Consider the following 18861-nt stretch of genomic DNA (forward strand, 5'->3'; position numbering starts at 1 on the left):
CTGGATGGCAATTAGCAACAACAAGAAGTACTGCTTTTTAAAGAAATAAATACCTAGGAATAATTGTGTACACTTACCACCGTTCCATATTTACCATCAATCATATTTGAATTGAACTCTACAAAGGAGACTGGACTTTAATTAATCTTCCTCATTGAGGTTTATTATTTTAAGACAAATTATAAGCAAATAAACAAACATTAATATATTCCTCTTCTACTGGAGATCACCCATTAAACAGACCAAGAAGTCCACTAGCCCATGATTTTGTCTTCTGCTCTGTCAGTTGAGCTACAATAAGCCCTGCTCCAAGATAAAAAAAAAAAAAGATGGCAAATAATATTTCCACAAAGCAAATTTCTTAATAATTTACAACTCCCCCTCATTTTTCTCATGACCTGTAGGCATAGGTTTATGATCCACAAAACACCCAGTACCTATAGGTAACTTAATAAATATTAAATAAACCCTTTGGAGGCATTGTGCTGCAGTAAAAAAAGCATACCCTTTTGAAACAGCCAGATCTGAGTTTAAATCACACGTCCACTAGTTATTAGCTTTGTGTCCTCGGGCAAATTTACCCGTCTGAGCCAGAAAGTCACTAATAAAGTGAAGATGACCGAAATATCTATAATTTCAGGATCTGTGGGGAATTCAAAGTTAGGTATGTAAACTGCCTGACTTAATCAGGTACCCAATAAGTGTTTGTTGAGTGCACAAATGATTTCTAACTTAGTGGCAGTTATTTTTCTCAGAAATTGCTTTAAAAATTTTTTTTCAGGGTACAATGTGAGACAAAGTTTAAATACAAGTATTGGTTCTTTGTGCACAAGTTGTTTTCGAGACAGTTGTGTGGATCCTGCTGAAAACTCAAACATAGATAGCCCTCTGGCATAGTTGAAGTCATAGCCATACTTGTAAATCCTCAATGTTCTGTTCATAAGTAAATCCTACATGGATCTTTAGAATGGAATTTTTTTTTTTTTAAGTTGTGATTTTTTTAATTTTAATTTATTTTTCCTTTTTTTTTTAATTGTGCTTTAAGTGAAAGTTTACAAATAAAGTCTCTCATACAAAAACTTATATACACCTTGCAATGTACTCCTAGTTGCTCTCCTCCTAATGAAACAGCACACTCCTTCTCTCCACCCTGTATTCCCCGTGTCCATGCAGCCAGCTCCTGTCCCCCTCTGCCTTCTCATCTCCTCTCCAGACAAGAGCTACCCACATAGTCTCACGTATCTACTTGAGCCAAGAAGCTCACTCCACACCAGTATCATTTTCTATCTTATAGTCCAGTCCAATCCCTGTCTGAAGAGTTAGCTTTGGGAATGGTTCTGGTCTTGGGCTAACAGAAGGTCCAGGGACCATGATCTGTGGGGTCCTTCTAGTCTCAGTCAGACCATTAAGTCTGGTCTTTTTACAAGAAATCTGAGGTCTGTATCCCACTGTTCTCTTGCTCCATCAAGGATTGTCTGTTGTGTTCCCTGTCAAGGCAGCCATCGGTTATAGCTGGGTACCATCTAGTTCTTCTGGCCTCAGGCTTATGTAGTCTCTGGTTTATGCAGCCCTTTCTGCCTCTTGGGCTCATATTACCTTGTGTCTTTGGTGTTCTTCATAGAATGCACTTCTTTATGTTTCTGTCTATGCACACAGATTAATGTCAAAGTATAGGTATAGGACAAGTGACTTGGGCAGCCAAATTGGGGATTATTGATAAAAACAAAACATATAAATATGGCTGCCCTCAAGACATACTTTTGAGCAGGAATATTGAAAGATCAAAGAAATTGGGGAAAAGAACTGCAAATATCTATTTCAATTCAGACCCTACTACTCAAAACTGTCCAATTCCAGTAGCTCACTTCTTTGGGTGGCTGGCAGTTTTGCTTTGTTCGTATTGTTAGACACCAATCTTAATGAGTAAGGGGTTACCCCTACAAGATAAGTTGCATGGCTACTTATTAAGGAGTTTTACAATTGTGACCACTTGCACAGAGCAGAACTTTGAAAATGGAGTCACTTTATAAAGGAATTGACAAGAAATAATTGTCTTTTCCTCTGAATCACAATTCACACTGGAGAATCTTTCAGTTGCTTCCTTAGGGCTAAAGGTTGTGATGGATTGAATTGTATCCCCTAAAAATATTTGTTGAAGTCCTAATCTCTGTCCTGGTGACTGTGTCCATGTTTGGAAATGGGGTCTTTGAAGATGTTATGAGTTAGGTTAACATGAGGTCGTACTGGAGTAGGGTAGGTCCTGATTTCATCTGTTATGGATTGAGTTGTGTCCCCCAAAAATACGTGTTGAAATTTTCAGGACATATTTAATTCTCAACACATACCTGTAATTATGTAGGGTTGGTCTCAAACCTAATCACTTCTGAGTTAGCAAAAGAACAGAATAGATACAGAGACACACACAGACTCCAAGGAATGCCAAGGACCTCATGGGGTTACTGACAAGGAAGGCTCTCCACCTAGAGCCACACCCTGAATTTGGACTTCTAGCCTCCTGAACTGTGAGAAATAAATTTTTATTCTTTAATTCACCCACTTGTGGCATTTTTTCTTACAACAGCCCTAAGAAACTAAGACACAATCTGAGTGGCATCTTTATAAAAGAGGAGAGAAGACACAGACAGAGGAAAGACGATGTATGAAGACGCATCTACACACCGAGGAGCACCTGGGGCCACCAGAGGCCAGAAGAGACAGGGAAGGATCTTTTCCTAGAGCCTTCAGAGAGAACGTGACCCTGAGATACCCTGAATTTGGACTCCTGGGCTCCAGAACAGTGAGGCAATAAATGTCTGTTCTTATAAGTCACCCAATTTGTGGCACTTTGTTCTGGCAGCCTTAGGACACTAAGACAGAGGTTAAAGGTGACATGACCTAAAAGGCTGACTTGCCTATTCTTACTCACTTAAAGTCCTGTTACTGTGCTGCCTTGACTCCCAAGTCTTTATACTCCAGTCATATTATACTACCCCTTCCCCAAATCCTCTGATCCATCTTAGGTCCTCTGCCTGGAATATTCTACCCATCTCTCCCTGCTCCTAACTAGCTCTTAATCTAACCTCCCTTGAACCTCTCTTTCCCACATTCAGCTGCCTTGGCTCCTCTGCTGTCCAATTGCACATTTCCTTCATGGCATGCATTATTACTTATCCCAAAACTACTTTCCATTATAAACTGTAAGCTTCCTGGGGGCTGGGTCTTGCCCCCGTCTCATTCAACACAATCACCAGTACCAACCCAATATGTTTACAATAGATAAATGAACGTGGTGAAAGAAGATCCTCTTAGTTATCTAGTGCTGCTATAACAGAAATACCACAAGTGAGTGGCTTTAACAAACACATATTGATTTTCTCACAGTTTAGGAGGCTACAAGTCTGAGTTCAGGGCACCCGCTCTAGGGGAAGGCTTTTTCTCTGTCAGTTCTGGAGGAACGTCCTTGTCTGTTTTGACCTTTTCTCCTGGTCAACCTTCATGTGGCTTGGCATCTCTTCTCCCATCTCTGCTTACTTGTTTGCTTGTTTAATCTCTTGCATATCTCAAATGACATTGACTTAAAACACACCCTATACAAAGAAAATCCATTCCCAAATGGGATTGTAACCACTGATTGACAACAGGGTTAGGATTTACAACACATACTTTTGGGGAACACAATTCAATCCATAAAAAAGACTAAGTTTAGGAAGAAGTTGAGCTTGTAACTTGCTGCCAGCATTCTCTGGTCTTGCTATTTACTTCACAGAAGGGAAAATAAAAGAAAGAACGTGTTATTTGTGGCATTTTCTTATGCCAGCTGTATCTCGACATAAGAATAATTTCACAGGCGTCAGTCAGAGCTTTTTACTTCCAATGGCTGCTACCAGAAAGGCTTTAATTTTTAACGTTCTACTTCTTCAAATAATAAGAAATGTAATTAGCACCCCATGTTTGTTCAATAAAATATATGTAATATGTAATTATTAACCATGGTAGTCTAGACTGAAAATAATTTATTAAGTAAACACAGTTACGTGACATACCGTGCGTACTTTTTAATTACAGAGCCTGCCTTTATAAATCAGCTGTCAGTTCAATCTTTGGCTAATTTTCTTCTGCAAATCTGCTTTACTCACTTTTTAAATTATAAATGAGCCAAATGGATGACATAAAATAAACTTCGTTATATGTGTGCGCATCCTTTACATTCTGTATCACGATAAAAACCTGATGGTGAGGATGGACCTGCCCCAGCAGTAATCCTTAGCTATAGCCATAAAAGCCCACCATTCAGTGTGATCATAAAAGAACAACCTCGTTTGCTGAGAAAGAATATCCATCCAGTGACACGGACATCAATCTATATGGGCATGCCTGTTTATCTCTCAGTAGACATATAAAATGGAAAGAATCCACATTTAGCTACTACTAAATCAGAGCTGTAAAGTCACACCTTGGTGTTATCCAACTAACGTTAAGCTGGTTTACATAGCTAGAAAATCATGTTCATACTATGGAGACAAATACAGTCCCTTAAACTAAACTCAAACCAAATGCTCAAATGTGTTTATTATGACCTCCTTAGAGCATTTATTTTAACATTCTTAAGGACCTTATCATCCCTTGACTCTTCATATCAATCATGGAGTCTACACTTTTCTTTTTTGTTTAAAAACTTAAATTAGCTATGTTTTCTCATTTCTTAAATCATTGTGTCAACCAAGATAATTTTAAATATGTTAGACCCAAAATTCTCAACAAAGGGTAGAGTGGCATTTCACAGACTCCTCTATCCAGAAATCATTTTATATCTGATGTAAATACCTGCATGCAGTGTGATGAAGGAACCCTGGTGGAACAATGGTTAAGTGCTAGGCTGCTAACTGAAAGGTTAGCGATTCGAACCCACCCAGCAGCTCTGCAAGAAAGACCAGGAGATCTGCTTCCATAAATATTACATCCAGGAAAATCTTGTGGGGTGGTTCTGCTCTGTCATCTGGGGTCACTATGTGTTAGAATGGACCTGACAGCATACAAAAATAACAACATGTGGTATGGTGACTCATGGTCATGTGAAAACTTGATTTAAGTCTGAGGTCAGTTATAAAGTGTCTGTCTTAGTTATCTAGTGCTGCTATAATGGAAATACCACAACTGGATGGCTTTAGGTCTTATATATTTGATTTTGTAAGTAAAGATTTCTAACTGTATGTAATTGAAGCTACTGATATGCTGTTATACATATCGAAGGTGATGGTCCTGGAGGAAAGGCTGGGCAATTTACTTCCAAAAACCAGCCAGTGAAAAACTTGTGGACCACAATGGTCTCATCTGCAACCAATCATGAGGATAACGTACGACCAGGCAGCATTTCCTTCTGCTGTGCATGGGGTCTCCAAGAGTTAGGACCAACTTGACTAGCAGCTAACAATAACAACAATAACAAGGCTAGCAGCTTTAATCATTAACAGTGAATGAATAAGAGTTTTTAATTTTTACATTAAAAATTTAATTAATTTTTAATAATTTGGTAGAGAGTAGATAAAGACAATTGGCTTTTACTTTATCATAAAGTTGATAATTTAATACTTGACATTTTTATTTAGAGTCCATCATATTCCTCTTTTTGACCCAACAACCTGGATCAGCTTATAGAAGGGATCTAGCCCAATTCTGTAGCCATTATTTGGGTCTTAGAATGTTTTCCTACTATTCATTCAACAAATATTTATTGAGCTTCAAGTACTGTGCTAGTCAGAGGCAAGCAATGTTAACTATGTTTATTATATTTACGATAAATTGGTTTTCAGGGGGCCCACAAAATCCTGTGCAGTGCAAATAGAAATTTGCAAATAAAAAAAATAATAAAATGCATACTTTTATAATACTAGTAATTAAGCAAAATTGAAAAACATCACAGTTGATAACACAATTGTTCTTATCTTAAATGTTACTGGATGAAAAGTAGGTTTAAGACAAGGGGCAAATCTTACGAGATAGAGAACATCTAGAAATCATAAGGGCCTTAGGTGTTGATGTTGCTGATATTTTTGTGTTTTATTGCATTTCAGAACTTAAGATTTACTTTTTCCTTGATGTATATACAACCAAGATTGTTCTTACATCCTTCACCATGACAACTGTTATTTATTAGCTCAAAAATGGAATAAGGAGGAGATGCAAATACAGTAAAATGAGGAGAAATATTTCTGGAAAAAAAAAGGTAAAAAGAAAGAGGTTTAAGTTGAGTGTGTGTATGTAAGCCATTACCCAGTACGGGAATAACTGAACTGTGAGTGATAACTGAGAGGATAAACAAAACCATGTGTGCACAATTCCTCTGAAGAAGAAAAGCTAGACAACAGACATGAAATGTCCTATCAACCAGCTCTCAGCCCCATCCACCATGTAGATTTATTGGCTCAGGACAGGCTGGTTGCTCTCTGAAAAAGAACAGGAGTTACAGAGGTAAGTGAGAAAGAATGAGTCAAAGTCTACCTTGCCCATTGTTTCCTCTTCATTTCAGCCCCGATGTAATTGGGTGTTGCCTGATTCACTGTTTTTAGAAACAGAAAATCCTCCAAATTAAAAAGAAAGAATTATTCTCTTAGGACGTGCTGCGACCTTCATTAATCTATCTCTTCCCTGGGACCTCGATCTTAATGGAAAACCTTGGCAAATTCTCTCTTTTCTGAGTCCATTCCTTTCTCTAAGGGTAATGTTTGATTTTTTTCTCAGAATCTGCATTTTTTTATTACAGTTTATTTTTAAGCTGAATTTACGTACATACCAGCTTCTCCGTGAACTGTGGAAGGATCTCCTGCTCTTTGACATGAAGCATTAATTGTCTTAGGCAATGTGATGTAAACGTATTGTTTCAGATATCCATTATTACTCATTTTGAACTCAATTAACCCAGGCTAGTTTGTGAGCTAGTTATTACTCCAGCTCCAGCGAAAGGATGCAAGGAGGAAGGGTGGGAAGGAGGAAAGGAGAAACAGATGGGAAATGGAGGGAGGTTGGGAGGAAGAGAAGTAGAAGGGAAGGAGGGGAGAAGGGAGGAGGTCAACTTCAGGGAATATTTGTTGAAAAACTAGTGCTCCCTCTACATACAAAGATCAGGGATTCATTCCCAAGACACTTCAGGTTTTTCTTTCCCCGGGTTATAGACTAATCATGCTTTAGTGCAAATCCTGAACATGGCCCCAGGAAAACTGGAGTAAGTCTGGAGGGACTCTCTGTAGTCTGTGTATTTAGAAATCAGTAACTTCAGAAAACCTGCCTCTTTCTGCATACCATCAACCTGTTGCTAGAAGAAAGGAGTTTGTAGTTGCTTACAAGTGGCTAATAAGTTCTGTAATGAAGATTTCTTAGGGATATGTAAAGGCACTCTCTTAAAAGAAATGGAAAGCTCATTCTAACTGGAAAACTTGCTACTTGGAGACCTGCAAGACAATGCCTCCTTTGAAGAAACTGAGGGAGAAGTCATCGAATCTAAGATACCCACATTTATGAATAAGTGTATATAAGGGTTCACCTAGCAACTAAATGTTTATCAGGAGAAAAATCCTTGAAGATGGGATTCTTGGTATGTCCCTCCATTAATTATGCTGGTATGTAAAGCAGAAGTTGGGACAAGAAACGAAAACCCTTATTCTTCCAAGTCTTCAGACCACTGAATTCCAGCTACAAAGTTACAGAATGAAGTTTTGTGTGGACATAAGTCCCATTACATCAAAGCCCCCTTGCCAAAAATCCTAGAAAAATTAGCAAATCATTCCAAATAATAGAAAGATATAGTGAGTTTTCTTTCCTTTGATCGAAATCTCATATTTTCTTAAAAAAAAGAGAGTAGCCAGTTGGAGTAATCCTAGACCAATGACTGTAAATGGCAGATTAAATAGGTGGTCATGGAAAGCATATTTGAAAGAAAGGAAAATACTGAGAAAGTCGACCTTTAACGGAACTATCTATTTCGTGGAACTTGTTGCCATTTAGAACGAGTCTTGCAATGAACCCTTGTTGGGTTTGCCCAGAGCCCCTTCCTTCTCTGCTGGTAAGAGTGCCCTGCCCTTCCTTGTTGCACCACCTCTTCTGTTCCACCTGTTCTCTGTGGAACAGACAGTGCTGATGCCCAGCCCCATCCACCAAAGGAGTGAGGTAGCACTCAGGTTCACCAATTGCAGGATATTATTTTCCTAAATAGAATAATTTATTCAGGAACAGCATGGCCAATTAAAGTCTATCTTGAGATTGGAGGCTGAGAGATATCCTGGTTACCTACTGCTGCCATAACAGAAATATCACAAGTGGGTGGCTTTAAAGAACAATATTTTCTCACAGTTCTGGAAGCTAGCAGTCCAAATTCAGGGCATGGCTCTAGGGGGAGGTCCTTCCTTGTTTATTTCAGCTTCTAGTTTTTGCTGTTGTTAGGTGCCATCGAGTCAGTTCTGACTCATAGTGACCCTAGGTACTACAGATGGAAACACTGCCCAGGCCTGTGCAATATTTGCTGCATTGGAACCCATTGTTGCAGCCAGTGTCAATCCATCTGCTTGAGGGTCTTCCTCTTTTTTGCTGACCTACCAAAATGATGTCCTTCTCCAGGGACTGGTCATATTAGCATGTCCAAAATATGTGAGACGAAGTCTCATCATCCTTGCCTCTAAGGAGCATTCTGGCTTTACTTCTTCCAAGAGATATTTGTTCATTTTTCTGGCAGTCCATTCACTGTTCTTCATCAGCACTGTAATTCAAAGGCATCAGTTCTTCTTAGGTCTTCCTTATTCACTGTCCAGTTTTCACATGAATATGAGGTGACTGAAAACACCATGGCTTGGGTCAGGTGTGCCTTAGTCCTCAGAGTGACACCTTTGATTTTTAACACATTAAGGTCTTTTGGAACAGATTTGCCCAATGCAATGGGTCTTTTGATTTCTTGACCACTGCATCAATGGGCATTGATTGTGGATCCAACTAAAATGAAATCCTTGAGAACTTCGATCTTTTCTGTTTATCGTGATGTTGCAGCTTCTAGTAACTGCCAGCAATCCTTGGTGTTCCGTGGCTTGTGGAGGCATCTGTCTTCCCCTTCCCTATGTGTGTGTCTCTGTGTCTATTCTGCTCTTTTGATACTTCAGAGAAGATTACATTTAGGACCCACCCTAATCTGGTTTGGCCTCATTAATATAACAAAAGAAAATCCCTATTTTCAAACATGGTCATATTTACAGGTACCAACCAAAAAAAAAAAAAAAAAAAAAACCCCAGTTGCTGTTGATTCCAGCTTGTGGTGGAACTGTGCTCCATGGAGGTTTCAATGGTTGATTTTTTTGGAAGGAGATCACCAGGCCTTTTTCTGAGGCACCGCTGGGTAGATTCAGACCAACAGCCTTTTGGTTAGTAGCTGAATGCTTAACTGTTTGTGCCACCCAGGGCTCCTTTTACAGGTACATTATTTCATCATATATTTTGGGGGACATGATTCAATCCATAACAGGTAGGATTTCTCTCAGGGGTTGCAAGTCATGAGTGTACATTTGCACTTCCCCTGGCTGTCTTTCCTAACATGTGGCCAGAGCCTGCATGAAAAAGAAGCCACACAAAAAAAGAGCAGAACCATGAAATGGGGAATAAAATAGAAGGGCAATGACGTTATCCAAGCCCCTGAGTCCAGGAAGTTCAGACTTCCCTGCAACATGAGCCAGCAAACGCTCCCTTTTTATTTAACTTGTTTGTGTTGAGTTTCTGCCATTTACACCTAAATGAGTACTGATTAACACAACACAAATACATGTCCATGGTCACGAGCACACAGCGTAAGTGTTGAATCAAAAGACTATAAACTGGAAACCTAGAAGGGCCCAGGTTTGAATAATTTCCCAGTTTCTATAATAAGTGCTATAGAAATTATGATGACTGAAAACCTGAACTCAAACTTCTCCAAGTTTGACCTAGCTAGGATCATAGCATCACATTTCGAGTCTTGAGGCTTTCTTTGAGATTTACCACCATGGCCGTTCCAGCATAGGTTAGCAAACAGCATCTTCTCCGTTCTAATAATCATGATGGCACCCACTAGGGAGGGTTTTGTTTTGCTTTGTTTTCCCATAGCCACAGATGGCATCCCCGACCCTGGATAGACTTGTTCCAAAAAGAAGCTTAGGGTCCTTTACAAATGCAAAGAGAAAGATTACATGGCTAGAACTGAATTATTTCTTGGAAAACAAAGATTTCAAGGCATGTGCTCTGCTTAGGGTAGGCCAATAGGGCCGCCCTTGTACAGGGAGCATACAACCCATGTAAGAACTGTGGCAGTGGTAGTCCTGCTTATTTTGTTCCTTCAGCGTATAAGAAATGAATTTCTGTCTCACTTCACTTATGGACTTTCTCTGTACAATAAGGAGAACATAATAAAAACCCAGACATGACCTAAAAAAAAAAAAAAACTCCAAATTTGCACACATCCCTATGAGACACATGTTTCTGTCCCAAATTCCACTCCATGCTTTCACATATAAACTTCACGCACCCTTAACTTTTAGCCAGTGTATACATTTAGCCATTGTAGCTGCCTTGGTTGTTTTTCAAAGCTTGTGAGTATACATTATCTTAATTCTGACGAAACAGACATCAGCATTTTGACCCTGTGAATTAGTTTCATAGAGTAATTTACATTACTTACATTGTAACCAGTTCATATTTCCTAACCAAATTTTATCGTTTTATATGCAATTCTGAAGTATTCAAAAGAAATTTTGCTCTATGTTCTACCTAACTACACCTGGTTTCCCTTAAGTCAGAGCCCATTCAAGCCTTCGATCCAACCACACAGAGCTGAAGAAGTGGGGAAAGCAGAGCCAAGAACTGAAATGTCAGTTCCAGGCAGTGAGAGGGCTGGAGGCGCTGCAGAAACTCAGTCATAGCCATGGGTTTCTTTAGCTCCTCCCTCTTCTCAGGCCAGGTCCCCAGTGGCAGACAGCTGCATCCCAGAAAATAGAGCAGACAAGTGTTGTGAGGTGGGTAAAACAATCCCTGTCCTACAGAATCTCCAAGAAGAAATTGCCACTGAAATTTTATTAGTGTCTGTTCTTATGAAAATTTATTCCAAGAGCCATAAAAATGTATCATTCCTCTCCACCCAGAAATTCCACTCCTGGGAACGTTTCCTAAGGAAATAATTCAGCAGAGGGAAAAACCAAGTGCGCAGTAATGCTATTTGCAGCCCCATTTATAGTAGAAAGCATCAGAAGCTATTTAAATGCATAGCAATAAGGAGTGTTTAAATAAACTATTATGCACAACTCAATGGAATATTACACAGCCATAAAAATTGTAATTATACAGTTTTGGCATAATATTCAGTGGAAACATAAAATGTTATATACATTATTGTGAGCACCATGCTGGAAATTAAAGATGTATATAGATGAGTATTAGGATGGAATATGAACAAGCAAAAGCATTTTAGGATGGTGAGATGGTTGGTGATTTTCCTTTTTCAGAATTAGTTTTTAAGAAATTAGTTAAAAAAAAACTAATTATAAATAAGAGCTTGTCCTTATTCACGGGAGAAAACTCAACCTCAGTTATCCATTCTTTCCCTAGAACGGCTCATACTGAGCTCTCTCCTTCGTGCTAGAGTTCATTCAGAATCACAGATATATCCACTAGGGGATTAAAGTCAAATATGGAGTCCCCGGGTAGCACAAACGATTAGCACTCAGCTACTAACCAAAAAGTTGGCAGTTCAAATCCACCCAGAGATGCGTCAGAAGAAAGACCTGGCAATCTACTTCTGAAAAGTCATAACCATTGAGAATCATCCGGCGCATAGTTCTACTCTGAAACAAGATGAGCCAAAAGCCTACTCTCTTTTACTCGAATAGAAACAGCAAAGCCATATAAACCCCCAAACAAAGATAAATTACTTGAAAAGAAATCAAAACAACAAATATGCCAGGAGTCAGAATCTACTCAACAGTGGCTGTTTTTTTTGTTTTGTTTTGTTTTTTGGTGGGTCTTTGTTTTTGTTTTGTTTTGTTTTGTTTTGTTTCTTATGCTCTGGCTAACATTTCTTCCCCTTTGTTACACGGGATTAGAGTATATTACAGGGCTTTGTCACCTTATAAGTCTGTAATTACCGTATTTCATCAAAAACTAGGACGTCCATCTTTTCCCACATTTTCAATATCTCTGGCATCAAGACACATCTTCCCATTGATGGCATCTTAAAATTGCTGGCACCCAGGCAGCAGTGATGAAGTTGCCATTGCCTGCACATGTGGAAACTATGACATCGTTCTTCATGTGGTTGTCACTTCAGTTATTTGCATTGTTGGTGCTACAAACATTGAGCTTTACTGCTGTTGAAAATGTCTTTAGAAACTTGCACTGTGATTCGGCATTAAAATAAAAATGCTTACTGTACATGCATGGAGGCTGAGCAACACGGTGTAAATCTAATGTCAGTGAGGCAAACACTCATCGCTGGACGAACAACTGCAATTCCACATTTTCCTACAATTGTAACCAATGTATTTTACTTGTATTCTAGCTATTATACATGCACAAAGATGATAAATTGAGAAGAGAAAATCTAAGCCTAGACAAATCTAAAATCTCTTGATAATGTAATATAAACATTTTAAGCAGCAAAAAAAAAAAAAAAAAACCATACCGCCATGGTGTAATTCGGAAGCATTTTGTGTGTGTGTGTGTCCATAAAATGATGATATAACTTAAAAATTACTCACATGGTCCCTGGGTGGCACAAACAGTTTGATCTTGATCCTACTTTTGACACAGCTTGGGGCTCAGTTGGAGCCCTGGTGGCACAATGGTTAAGAGCTCGGCTGCTAACGAAAAGTTTGGCAGTTTGAATCTACCAGCCTCTCCATGGGGCAGTTCTCCTCTGTCTCATAGGATCCTTGCGAGTTGGAATCAACTCAACAGCAACAGGTACTAACCTAAAGGTTGGTGGTTCAAACTCACCTAGTGGTGCTGTGGAAGAAAGGCCTGGCGATCTGCTTTCATAAAGATTACAGCCTAGAAAACCCTATGGAGGATTCTACTCTGTGACACATGGGGTCACCATGAGTCAGAACTGACTCAATGGTAATGGATTGGGTTTTTGGTTTTCCTACTCCTATCCAAAACCAAAACCAAACTCATTGCCATGGAGTTGATTCTGACTCATAGCGACCATGTAGCACAGAGTAGAACTGCCCCACAGGGTTTCCAAGAAGCATCTGGTGGATTCAAACTGCTGACCTTTTGGTTAGCAGCAGAACTCTTAACTACTGCGCCACCAGGGCGTTCCCAAAGACATATTAAATGACTCTTTTTTTTATTCTTAACTCAGCTCCTTCTTCTGTTTTCTTTCTTTTGTGTGTGTGTGTGTGTGTGTGTGTGCACCGTCACCACTATTTATTTCCAAAACTTTTCCATCACCCCAATAAAAACTCTGTACCCATTAAGCAATAACACATTCCCTTCTCTCCCCAATCCCTGGTAACCACTAATCTAATTTCTTACTAGATGCATTTGCCTATTCTAAATATTTTACATAACTGGGAGCCATGCACTGTGGTTCGTGCTACAACATGGATGAACCTCGGAAACGTTATGCCGCATGAAGTAAGCCAGCCACAAAGGGACAAATACTGTATGAACCTTCCTTTTACACTTGTCTTTACACCTGGCTTCAAGCCCTTGTGGGGCATGTTGACCACAGCAGGGACAAATGTCCCAGATTTCTGCAAAGGTTTATAATCCATAATTGAGGTTAATAAAAAGATGATGATTTTGTAAATTGAATTGCTTGAATTTATTTAAACCATACTCTGAATTATATCTACTTTAAAAAATCTATTTTTTTTTTAAATGGTAGTAATCACAGATACATAAATAATTATGGCTTTATTAAGGACATGTTTTTCTTGAACACCATATTGTTGTTGAACCCTAAGCACTTATGTTATGAGTGCTCTTGGTTGGTTCTTGCAGATAAACCAGGCTCTACTCCTCCCCTAGTGGTGGCTAGCAGAAATACAAGGATAACATTTCTCCAAAAGGTCAGTTTGACAGGAGAGCACCAGGATTAAAGAAAAACAAAAATTATTCATGATCAAATAAGCTTAGGAAATGTCGCATGCCCTTATCATTTCTGGAAGAACCTTTGATGTTTACATTAAGATCTCAAAGGCTCTGGGAAGTCCTACATTAGATAAAAACGATTTAACGGAGCATTTCCCACATGTTGCAGCCATTTAAGCACTAGATAAACTTGCAAAGTCAATTTAGCCTGACTGCGCTCCGCTGCTTCTTCAGAGTGCAAATACTGGCTCTGCTTCCAACAGAAAATGGTACAAAGAGCTGATGAGCACAATGAAGTCACTTAGCCAACGGGACGTTTCTGTCCCTGAAAAGCATGAGAAATGTGAAGTTGGTACATTTAGCCCATTGTTCTCCTTCTGACCCAGTCACTCTCTCACACTGAAAGGATGAGCTCATATCGTGGTCATTGCACATTGATCTTAAGAGAGGAAAGAGAGACCGGGAGAGAGAGACTTGTCCCAGCATGGGTTTACTGTGATCTTACAGGCCTCTTTCAAGGCCCTAGGAGAAGACCTAGCTACACATGACTCCATCATATAGTTTTGTAAAATTTGCAAATGAGAGATACGTAAATACCAGCGGTGTAAATCACTGTCTCTTTGTACTCTGATTTTTCATCTGTCCCCATTTCCCCTAGTATGGGGTCACGTTGGTGTAACTGTGAATCATGTTGGTTTGGGCGTAAGAAGAAGTTGAGTTAGGAATGCATTGAGTTTGGGTTTAGGGAAAAAAAAATCAGTTGACTCCAACTCATGGTGACCCCATAAGTGTCACAGTAGAATCGTCCTCCATAGGGTTTTCAATGACTGATCTTTTGGAAGTAGATTGCCAGGCCTTTTTTCCAAGGTATCTCTGGGTGGACTTGAACCCCTATCCTTTCAGTTATCAGCTGAAAGAGTTAGCCACTTGCACAGTCTAAGGACTCTTTGGGTTTAGTAGGACATGTTTATGTAGCTTGCAGTCATTTCTGTTATGACCAGCCATCCCGGAGTAGGAATGGCTTCCAAGAATACTCCCATAACCCTCTGTACCAGTTAACCCAGTGTCCTGAGCTGAAATGAGTGGCCAGAAGTCCTGCTGTGATAGTAACATGTCCTGTGGTTCACCTAGCAACAGAGCTATGTGGGCTGTAAAGGAGAAACAAGGTGAAATGCAGGAAGGCCCTAGCTAACCTGTGTCATATTTTACACAGAAGATTCCATCTATATTGATGCATGGTCAAAATGGAAGTTCTCCCTTCTCAAGCATGCACTAGGCTCATAAAAAAAAAAAAAAAAAAAAAAAACGAGTATAAATGCACCGTGCATTTTTCCCCTTCTTTATGAGAGTCCTTCCTCCGTGGTTGCTTTCTGTAATTTCTGTGTCTGTAGGGCACAAACTGTGGAAGCACTACAGATGTTGTCCGTTTTATGCATCCCATGGCATCGGACTGCATCTTAGACTATCTGACACATACCTCCCTGATGAAGCCGGGTGGTTCCAGATGATTAGCATACAATGTCATCACTAGCAAGTGAAACGGACTGAAGGTACAAGCGCAAATATTCCTTAACAAGCCACTCTACGTGCTATAAGGAAACCCTGGTGGCATAGTGGTTAAGCGCTATGGCTGCTAACCGAAAGGTTGGCAGTTCAAATCTACCAGGTGCTCCTTGGAAACTCTATGGGACGGTTCTGCTCGGTCCTATAGAGTCGCTGAGTCGGAATCAACTCAGCTGCAATGGGTTTGGTTTTTGTTTTTTTATGTGCCATAAGGAGTCCTCATAGCGATAAGAAGTCCTCATGGCGACTCATAGCAACCGTATAGGACCTAGTAGAACTGCCCCATAAAGTTTCCAAGGAGCGCCTGGCGGATTTGAACTGCCAACCTCTTGGTTAACAGCTGTAGCACTTAACCACTATGCCACCAGGGTTTCCAAATGAGTCGGAATCAACTCGACGGCAGTGGGTTTGGTTTTTTGGGTTTTTTGATAAGGAGTCCTTGTACGATGCAAATGGTTAATATGCTTGCAGCTAACCGAGAGGTTGGAGATTCGTGTCCACCCAGAGGCACCTCAGAAGAAAAGCCTGGCTATCTACTGCCCCCAAATCAGCCATTGAAAACGCTGTGGAGCACAGATCTACTCTGACACCTATGGGGTGGCCATGAATCAGAGCTGACTCAACAGCAGTTGGATTGGTTTCGTGGTACAAGAGGGATCTGAGTCCAGCATTTGTAGCTCAACGCAATGCAGCAATTGAACTACTCCTGCTGATGCTTTTTTTTCAGATTCATTTTATGCATTTTCTTTCAGGATAATTGAGCATACCAAAATTCAAACCTGATAAGAAGGAAGAAGCCAGAAGTTTAAGCCAAAAGAGAATACTAGCAGAGTTTTCAATGATCACCAAAATGCATCACAGTATTTTTTTTTTTTTTTTTATCACAAACAGAAGGAAGGGAATTCCACAAGGACCCTCCCAAACAGGAAATAAAACAAAAGGCAGATATTACAGTAAAAAAGAAAAAGAACCAATCTGCATAAAAATATTGATCCCAGACTGCTTAATGAGTGCTGTCAGATCAAATAGTATTTCAGATTAGACACTGCTCAAGAAAACTTAAAATCCTTAAACTATCAGTAATACAAATCAATTCTGAATCAACCATGGTTGATTGGGAAAATAAAGAGGTAAGACTACTATCTTCCTGCTCTCTCTATGGAAAATAATGTTTAAAATTATTTCGTCATTCAAAGAGGCAAAAATAATGCGACCAAAGAATGTAGGAAAAAGAAATTATAAAAGTTCATCAGAAAGTTCGTTAGCAAAAATATTGTTATTTTTCTTGATTTTGTGATGATTTTGGTATCTGGAAACTTCAAAATATATAACTTGTGATTCCTCATTCTAAATAAATATTCATTTTCATACCTAGTCTAACATTTGCAGTGTTCTTTTATTTTTCTAAACGAACCCCTAAAGTCATTTTAGCTGCAGACCCCACACAACCTGGCTCCCCACCCCATGATCCATCCTTTCTAAGACTTTGGCCGGTTGATCCATTGCAAACATTGGCCAATTAATTATTTGATAACATTTACATAATGACTGAACTACCAGTGGATTTAATCAAAGAGTGTTTCACACGCCAAGAGTATCCCATATCCCAAGATCAATTTCTCTGAGACCAAATTTTATTCTGATATTGAGACAATTTCTTAACATGAAGAAAGATGGTAGGACTAACTATTGTTCTCTATTCTGGAAGCTTCAAGCTCTTTACATTGGGAATGATAGGGGCATCAAATTTTTAGATGTATATTTTTGGGGGGTTTATGATATATTTACGGGTAACTTCTTTTTCTTTTTTTTAAATTGTGCTCTAGATGGAGGTTTATAGAGCAAACCACGTTCTCATTAAACAATTAATACACATATTGTTTTGTGATATTGGTTGCCAACCTCATGACATGGCAACACTCTCTCCTTCTTGACCTTGGGTTCCCCATTATCAGCATTCCTGCCCCTCCTGCCTTCTCATCCTTGCCCCTGGGTTGGTGTGCCCATTTAGTCTCCTTTTATTGTACGGGCCAAAAATATGGAACCGCCATGAATTTTCGTGTCATCCTTGCGCAGGGGCCATGTGAATCTTCTCCAATTTTAGTATATGTGCTGCTGACAGTACGATATATTGGTAAAGTTAGTGCATCTAAACTTGATCTGTTGGTTATAAAAGCCAGCTCATAAGGGGAAACCTTTACCACTTAATCATGATCATGGCTTGTAGCAGGATGATGTAAAGCTGATGTTTGCCTTGAGGCCTATTACCACAATGCTACCAATGGATTAACAGAGGCAATGGAAGACACTGCAGGGCATCACAGCTTGTTTCCTGCTTAGAGCAACTCTGGAGACCGAGAGACACTCGAGATATAGACTAGCCTCCCTCTCTGCCACCCACGACTCACACAGACCAATATCCTACTTGCATGCAGCATTAGATAATGTGGGTAGAGTTCTGGATATAGAGACAATCCATCTAGAGACTTCCCTAAGTCCTAAACAGTCTTGGTTCTGGCTCTTTGAAAAATTCAATCGCTTGCTTCCTTCATTACCCTAGTCTGTGCTCCACTATATCAAAAAGTAAAGAAAATACGGCGGGGAGGGGGGTGGTGAACGTGAAGTCTCAATATCTGTTACAGATTGAATTGTGTCCCCCCAGAAAACTTGTGTGGAAATCCCAAGCTCTGTACCTGTAAACATGACCCTGTTTGGAAATGGGGGCAGGGGGTTCTTTCTTATGTTAATGGGGTCACACAAGTATAGGGTTGATACAAACCTAATCACTTCTGAGTTACAAAAAGAACAGAATAGACACAGAGATACACACAGGGGAAGACAGGCACCGTATGAGGATGATCTATAAGCCAAGGAACCAGGAAGGCCCAGGGGTGCCAACAAGGAAGGCATCAATATAGCCAAGACGCTGCCTTGGACTTGTAGCCAGCCTCTAGAATGGGGAGAAAATCAATTTCTGTTCTTTAAAGCCTCCCACTTGTGGAATTTCTGTTACAGCAGCATCAGGTAACTAAGACAATACTCAACAGTCCAGATAAAAGGTGAAATATGTTAAACTAAGATGAAGAGTCTTTTGTTTTCTACCTGGCACCCCTCTTTCGGTTCTTAGAGATCATAAAAACCGGTCCAAGAATTCCATCTGCAAGATTTCATCTTCATAATTAGCCAGCAGCACACGCTACA

The 18861-nt window shown here is 39.7% G+C and overlaps 1 pseudogene; it reads right to left on the minus strand.

Moving 5' to 3' along the window:
• Nucleotides 1-17692: 17692 nt before the first annotated feature.
• LOC126082322 (uncharacterized) lies at nucleotides 17693-17785 on the minus strand (annotated as a pseudogene).
• Nucleotides 17786-18861: the final 1076 nt, after the last annotated feature.

The sequence above is a fragment of the Elephas maximus genome, chromosome 8 (assembly GCF_024166365.1).
Source record: "Elephas maximus indicus isolate mEleMax1 chromosome 8, mEleMax1 primary haplotype, whole genome shotgun sequence".
Taxonomy (NCBI): domain Eukaryota; kingdom Metazoa; phylum Chordata; class Mammalia; order Proboscidea; family Elephantidae; genus Elephas; species Elephas maximus.